Source organism: Melanerpes formicivorus, unplaced genomic scaffold (assembly GCF_026170545.1).
Source record: "Melanerpes formicivorus ecotype bairdi unplaced genomic scaffold, bMelFor1.0.p_v2 SCAF_100, whole genome shotgun sequence".
In the NCBI taxonomy this organism is placed as follows: Eukaryota; Metazoa; Chordata; class Aves; order Piciformes; family Picidae; genus Melanerpes; species Melanerpes formicivorus.
The window spans coordinates 2251585-2260666 of record NW_027142452.1 but is presented as its reverse complement, the minus strand read 5'-3'; positions in this window follow the sequence as shown (position 1 = coordinate 2260666).

The following is a 9082-nucleotide window of genomic DNA, read 5'->3' as shown; positions in this document are numbered from 1 at the left end:
CCTAACCCTAACCCTAACCCTAACCCTAACCCTAACCCTAACCCTAACCCTAACCCTAACCCTAACCCTAACCCTAACCCTAACCCTAACCCTAACCCTAACCCTAACCCTAACCCTAACCCTAACCCTAACCCTAACCCTAACCCTAACCCTAACCCTAACCCTAACCCTAACCCTAACCCTAACCCTAACCCTAACCCTAACCCTAACCCTAACCCTAACCCTAACCCTAACCCTAACCCTAACCCTAACCCTAACCCTAACCCTAACCCTAACCCTAACCCTAACCCTAACCCTAACCCTAACCCTAACCCTAACCCTAACCCTAACCCTAACCCTAACCCTAACCCTAACCCTAACCCTAACCCTAACCCTAACCCTAACCCTAACCCTAACCCTAACCCTAACCCTAACCCTAACCCTAACCCTAACCCTAACCCTAACCCTAACCCTAACCCTAACCCTAACCCTAACCCTAACCCTAACCCTAACCCTAACCCTAACCCTAACCCTAACCCTAACCCTAACCCTAACCCTAACCCTAACCCTAACCCTAACCCTAACCCTAACCCTAACCCTAACCCTAACCCTAACCCTAACCCTAACCCTAACCCTAACCCTAACCCTAACCCTAACCCTAACCCTAACCCTAACCCTAACCCTAACCCTAACCCTAACCCTAACCCTAACCCTAACCCTAACCCTAACCCTAACCCTAACCCTAACCCTAACCCTAACCCTAACCCTAACCCTAACCCTAACCCTAACCCTAACCCTAACCCTAACCCTAACCCTAACCCTAACCCTAACCCTAACCCTAACCCTAACCCTAACCCTAACCCTAACCCTAACCCTAACCCTAACCCTAACCCTAACCCTAACCCTAACCCTAACCCTAACCCTAACCCTAACCCTAACCCTAACCCTAACCCTAACCCTAACCCTAACCCTAACCCTAACCCTAACCCTAACCCTAACCCTAACCCTAACCCTAACCCTAACCCTAACCCTAACCCTAACCCTAACCCTAACCCTAACCCTAACCCTAACCCTAACCCTAACCCTAACCCTAACCCTAACCCTAACCCTAACCCTAACCCTAACCCTAACCCTAACCCTAACCCTAACCCTAACCCTAACCCTAACCCTAACCCTAACCCTAACCCTAACCCTAACCCTAACCCTAACCCTAACCCTAACCCTAACCCTAACCCTAACCCTAACCCTAACCCTAACCCTAACCCTAACCCTAACCCTAACCCTAACCCTAACCCTAACCCTAACCCTAACCCTAACCCTAACCCTAACCCTAACCCTAACCCTAACCCTAACCCTAACCCTAACCCTAACCCTAACCCTAACCCTAACCCTAACCCTAACCCTAACCCTAACCCTAACCCTAACCCTAACCCTAACCCTAACCCTAACCCTAACCCTAACCCTAACCCTAACCCTAACCCTAACCCTAACCCTAACCCTAACCCTAACCCTAACCCTAACCCTAACCCTAACCCTAACCCTAACCCTAACCCTAACCCTAACCCTAACCCTAACCCTAACCCTAACCCTAACCCTAACCCTAACCCTAACCCTAACCCTAACCCTAACCCTAACCCTAACCCTAACCCTAACCCTAACCCTAACCCTAACCCTAACCCTAACCCTAACCCTAACCCTAACCCTAACCCTAACCCTAACCCTAACCCTAACCCTAACCCTAACCCTAACCCTAACCCTAACCCTAACCCTAACCCTAACCCTAACCCTAACCCTAACCCTAACCCTAACCCTAACCCTAACCCTAACCCTAACCCTAACCCTAACCCTAACCCTAACCCTAACCCTAACCCTAACCCTAACCCTAACCCTAACCCTAACCCTAACCCTAACCCTAACCCTAACCCTAACCCTAACCCTAACCCTAACCCTAACCCTAACCCTAACCCTAACCCTAACCCTAACCCTAACCCTAACCCTAACCCTAACCCTAACCCTAACCCTAACCCTAACCCTAACCCTAACCCTAACCCTAACCCTAACCCTAACCCTAACCCTAACCCTAACCCTAACCCTAACCCTAACCCTAACCCTAACCCTAACCCTAACCCTAACCCTAACCCTAACCCTAACCCTAACCCTAACCCTAACCCTAACCCTAACCCTAACCCTAACCCTAACCCTAACCCTAACCCTAACCCTAACCCTAACCCTAACCCTAACCCTAACCCTAACCCTAACCCTAACCCTAACCCTAACCCTAACCCTAACCCTAACCCTAACCCTAACCCTAACCCTAACCCTAACCCTAACCCTAACCCTAACCCTAACCCTAACCCTAACCCTAACCCTAACCCTAACCCTAACCCTAACCCTAACCCTAACCCTAACCCTAACCCTAACCCTAACCCTAACCCTAACCCTAACCCTAACCCTAACCCTAACCCTAACCCTAACCCTAACCCTAACCCTAACCCTAACCCTAACCCTAACCCTAACCCTAACCCTAACCCTAACCCTAACCCTAACCCTAACCCTAACCCTAACCCTAACCCTAACCCTAACCCTAACCCTAACCCTAACCCTAACCCTAACCCTAACCCTAACCCTAACCCTAACCCTAACCCTAACCCTAACCCTAACCCTAACCCTAACCCTAACCCTAACCCTAACCCTAACCCTAACCCTAACCCTAACCCTAACCCTAACCCTAACCCTAACCCTAACCCTAACCCTAACCCTAACCCTAACCCTAACCCTAACCCTAACCCTAACCCTAACCCTAACCCTAACCCTAACCCTAACCCTAACCCTAACCCTAACCCTAACCCTAACCCTAACCCTAACCCTAACCCTAACCCTAACCCTAACCCTAACCCTAACCCTAACCCTAACCCTAACCCTAACCCTAACCCTAACCCTAACCCTAACCCTAACCCTAACCCTAACCCTAACCCTAACCCTAACCCTAACCCTAACCCTAACCCTAACCCTAACCCTAACCCTAACCCTAACCCTAACCCTAACCCTAACCCTAACCCTAACCCTAACCCTAACCCTAACCCTAACCCTAACCCTAACCCTAACCCTAACCCTAACCCTAACCCTAACCCTAACCCTAACCCTAACCCTAACCCTAACCCTAACCCTAACCCTAACCCTAACCCTAACCCTAACCCTAACCCTAACCCTAACCCTAACCCTAACCCTAACCCTAACCCTAACCCTAACCCTAACCCTAACCCTAACCCTAACCCTAACCCTAACCCTAACCCTAACCCTAACCCTAACCCTAACCCTAACCCTAACCCTAACCCTAACCCTAACCCTAACCCTAACCCTAACCCTAACCCTAACCCTAACCCTAACCCTAACCCTAACCCTAACCCTAACCCTAACCCTAACCCTAACCCTAACCCTAACCCTAACCCTAACCCTAACCCTAACCCTAACCCTAACCCTAACCCTAACCCTAACCCTAACCCTAACCCTAACCCTAACCCTAACCCTAACCCTAACCCTAACCCTAACCCTAACCCTAACCCTAACCCTAACCCTAACCCTAACCCTAACCCTAACCCTAACCCTAACCCTAACCCTAACCCTAACCCTAACCCTAACCCTAACCCTAACCCTAACCCTAACCCTAACCCTAACCCTAACCCTAACCCTAACCCTAACCCTAACCCTAACCCTAACCCTAACCCTAACCCTAACCCTAACCCTAACCCTAACCCTAACCCTAACCCTAACCCTAACCCTAACCCTAACCCTAACCCTAACCCTAACCCTAACCCTAACCCTAACCCTAACCCTAACCCTAACCCTAACCCTAACCCTAACCCTAACCCTAACCCTAACCCTAACCCTAACCCTAACCCTAACCCTAACCCTAACCCTAACCCTAACCCTAACCCTAACCCTAACCCTAACCCTAACCCTAACCCTAACCCTAACCCTAACCCTAACCCTAACCCTAACCCTAACCCTAACCCTAACCCTAACCCTAACCCTAACCCTAACCCTAACCCTAACCCTAACCCTAACCCTAACCCTAACCCTAACCCTAACCCTAACCCTAACCCTAACCCTAACCCTAACCCTAACCCTAACCCTAACCCTAACCCTAACCCTAACCCTAACCCTAACCCTAACCCTAACCCTAACCCTAACCCTAACCCTAACCCTAACCCTAACCCTAACCCTAACCCTAACCCTAACCCTAACCCTAACCCTAACCCTAACCCTAACCCTAACCCTAACCCTAACCCTAACCCTAACCCTAACCCTAACCCTAACCCTAACCCTAACCCTAACCCTAACCCTAACCCTAACCCTAACCCTAACCCTAACCCTAACCCTAACCCTAACCCTAACCCTAACCCTAACCCTAACCCTAACCCTAACCCTAACCCTAACCCTAACCCTAACCCTAACCCTAACCCTAACCCTAACCCTAACCCTAACCCTAACCCTAACCCTAACCCTAACCCTAACCCTAACCCTAACCCTAACCCTAACCCTAACCCTAACCCTAACCCTAACCCTAACCCTAACCCTAACCCTAACCCTAACCCTAACCCTAACCCTAACCCTAACCCTAACCCTAACCCTAACCCTAACCCTAACCCTAACCCTAACCCTAACCCTAACCCTAACCCTAACCCTAACCCTAACCCTAACCCTAACCCTAACCCTAACCCTAACCCTAACCCTAACCCTAACCCTAACCCTAACCCTAACCCTAACCCTAACCCTAACCCTAACCCTAACCCTAACCCTAACCCTAACCCTAACCCTAACCCTAACCCTAACCCTAACCCTAACCCTAACCCTAACCCTAACCCTAACCCTAACCCTAACCCTAACCCTAACCCTAACCCTAACCCTAACCCTAACCCTAACCCTAACCCTAACCCTAACCCTAACCCTAACCCTAACCCTAACCCTAACCCTAACCCTAACCCTAACCCTAACCCTAACCCTAACCCTAACCCTAACCCTAACCCTAACCCTAACCCTAACCCTAACCCTAACCCTAACCCTAACCCCTAACCCTAACCCTAACCCTAACCCTAACCCTAACCCTAACCCTAACCCTAACCCTAACCCTAACCCTAACCCTAACCCTAACCCTAACCCTAACCCTAACCCTAACCCTAACCCTAACCCTAACCCTAACCCTAACCCTAACCCTAACCCTAACCCTAACCCTAACCCTAACCCTAACCCTAACCCTAACCCTAACCCTAACCCTAACCCTAACCCTAACCCTAACCCTAACCCTAACCCTAACCCTAACCCTAACCCTAACCCTAACCCTAACCCTAACCCTAACCCTAACCCTAACCCTAACCCTAACCCTAACCCTAACCCTAACCCTAACCCTAACCCTAACCCTAACCCTAACCCTAACCCTAACCCTAACCCTAACCCTAACCCTAACCCTAACCCTAACCCTAACCCTAACCCTAACCCTAACCCTAACCCTAACCCTAACCCTAACCCTAACCCTAACCCTAACCCTAACCCTAACCCTAACCCTAACCCTAACCCTAACCCTAACCCTAACCCTAACCCTAACCCTAACCCTAACCCTAACCCTAACCCTAACCCTAACCCTAACCCTAACCCTAACCCTAACCCTAACCCTAACCCTAACCCTAACCCTAACCCTAACCCTAACCCTAACCCTAACCCTAACCCTAACCCTAACCCTAACCCTAACCCTAACCCTAACCCTAACCCTAACCCTAACCCTAACCCTAACCCTAACCCTAACCCTAACCCTAACCCTAACCCTAACCCTAACCCTAACCCTAACCCTAACCCTAACCCTAACCCTAACCCTAACCCTAACCCTAACCCTAACCCTAACCCTAACCCTAACCCTAACCCTAACCCTAACCCTAACCCTAACCCTAACCCTAACCCTAACCCTAACCCTAACCCTAACCCTAACCCTAACCCTAACCCTAACCCTAACCCTAACCCTAACCCTAACCCTAACCCTAACCCTAACCCTAACCCTAACCCTAACCCTAACCCTAACCCTAACCCTAACCCTAACCCTAACCCTAACCCTAACCCTAACCCTAACCCTAACCCTAACCCTAACCCTAACCCTAACCCTAACCCTAACCCTAACCCTAACCCTAACCCTAACCCTAACCCTAACCCTAACCCTAACCCTAACCCTAACCCTAACCCTAACCCTAACCCTAACCCTAACCCTAACCCTAACCCTAACCCTAACCCTAACCCTAACCCTAACCCTAACCCTAACCCTAACCCTAACCCTAACCCTAACCCTAACCCTAACCCTAACCCTAACCCTAACCCTAACCCTAACCCTAACCCTAACCCTAACCCTAACCCTAACCCTAACCCTAACCCTAACCCTAACCCTAACCCTAACCCTAACCCTAACCCTAACCCTAACCCTAACCCTAACCCTAACCCTAACCCTAACCCTAACCCTAACCCTAACCCTAACCCTAACCCTAACCCTAACCCTAACCCTAACCCTAACCCTAACCCTAACCCTAACCCTAACCCTAACCCTAACCCTAACCCTAACCCTAACCCTAACCCTAACCCTAACCCTAACCCTAACCCTAACCCTAACCCTAACCCTAACCCTAACCCTAACCCTAACCCTAACCCTAACCCTAACCCTAACCCTAACCCTAACCCTAACCCTAACCCTAACCCTAACCCTAACCCTAACCCTAACCCTAACCCTAACCCTAACCCTAACCCTAACCCTAACCCTAACCCTAACCCTAACCCTAACCCTAACCCTAACCCTAACCCTAACCCTAACCCTAACCCTAACCCTAACCCTAACCCTAACCCTAACCCTAACCCTAACCCTAACCCTAACCCTAACCCTAACCCTAACCCTAACCCTAACCCTAACCCTAACCCTAACCCTAACCCTAACCCCTAACCCTAACCCTAACCCTAACCCTAACCCTAACCCTAACCCTAACCCTAACCCTAACCCTAACCCTAACCCTAACCCTAACCCTAACCCTAACCCTAACCCTAACCCTAACCCTAACCCTAACCCTAACCCTAACCCTAACCCTAACCCTAACCCTAACCCTAACCCTAACCCTAACCCTAACCCTAACCCTAACCCTAACCCTAACCCTAACCCTAACCCTAACCCTAACCCTAACCCTAACCCTAACCCTAACCCTAACCCTAACCCTAACCCTAACCCTAACCCTAACCCTAACCCTAACCCTAACCCTAACCCTAACCCTAACCCTAACCCTAACCCTAACCCTAACCCTAACCCTAACCCTAACCCTAACCCTAACCCTAACCCTAACCCTAACCCTAACCCTAACCCTAACCCTAACCCTAACCCTAACCCTAACCCTAACCCTAACCCTAACCCTAACCCTAACCCTAACCCTAACCCTAACCCTAACCCTAACCCTAACCCTAACCCTAACCCTAACCCTAACCCTAACCCTAACCCTAACCCTAACCCTAACCCTAACCCTAACCCTAACCCTAACCCTAACCCTAACCCTAACCCTAACCCTAACCCTAACCCTAACCCTAACCCTAACCCTAACCCTAACCCTAACCCTAACCCTAACCCTAACCCTAACCCTAACCCTAACCCTAACCCTAACCCTAACCCTAACCCTAACCCTAACCCTAACCCTAACCCTAACCCTAACCCTAACCCTAACCCTAACCCTAACCCTAACCCTAACCCTAACCCTAACCCTAACCCTAACCCTAACCCTAACCCTAACCCTAACCCTAACCCTAACCCTAACCCTAACCCTAACCCTAACCCTAACCCTAACCCTAACCCTAACCCTAACCCTAACCCTAACCCTAACCCTAACCCTAACCCTAACCCTAACCCTAACCCTAACCCTAACCCTAACCCTAACCCTAACCCTAACCCTAACCCTAACCCTAACCCTAACCCTAACCCTAACCCTAACCCTAACCCTAACCCTAACCCTAACCCTAACCCTAACCCTAACCCTAACCCTAACCCTAACCCTAACCCTAACCCTAACCCTAACCCTAACCCTAACCCTAACCCTAACCCTAACCCTAACCCTAACCCTAACCCTAACCCTAACCCTAACCCTAACCCTAACCCTAACCCTAACCCTAACCCTAACCCTAACCCTAACCCTAACCCTAACCCTAACCCTAACCCTAACCCTAACCCTAACCCTAACCCTAACCCTAACCCTAACCCTAACCCTAACCCTAACCCTAACCCTAACCCTAACCCTAACCCTAACCCTAACCCTAACCCTAACCCTAACCCTAACCCTAACCCTAACCCTAACCCTAACCCTAACCCTAACCCTAACCCTAACCCTAACCCTAACCCTAACCCTAACCCTAACCCTAACCCTAACCCTAACCCTAACCCTAACCCTAACCCTAACCCTAACCCTAACCCTAACCCTAACCCTAACCCTAACCCTAACCCTAACCCTAACCCTAACCCTAACCCTAACCCTAACCCTAACCCTAACCCTAACCCTAACCCTAACCCTAACCCTAACCCTAACCCTAACCCTAACCCTAACCCTAACCCTAACCCTAACCCCTAACCCTAACCCTAACCCTAACCCTAACCCTAACCCTAACCCTAACCCTAACCCTAACCCTAACCCTAACCCTAACCCTAACCCTAACCCTAACCCTAACCCTAACCCTAACCCTAACCCTAACCCTAACCCTAACCCTAACCCTAACCCTAACCCTAACCCTAACCCTAACCCTAACCCTAACCCTAACCCTAACCCTAACCCTAACCCTAACCCTAACCCTAACCCTAACCCTAACCCTAACCCTAACCCTAACCCTAACCCTAACCCTAACCCTAACCCTAACCCTAACCCTAACCCTAACCCTAACCCTAACCCTAACCCTAACCCTAACCCTAACCCTAACCCTAACCCTAACCCTAACCCTAACCCTAACCCTAACCCTAACCCTAACCCTAACCCTAACCCTAACCCTAACCCTAACCCTAACCCTAACCCTAACCCTAACCCTAACCCTAACCCTAACCCTAACCCTAACC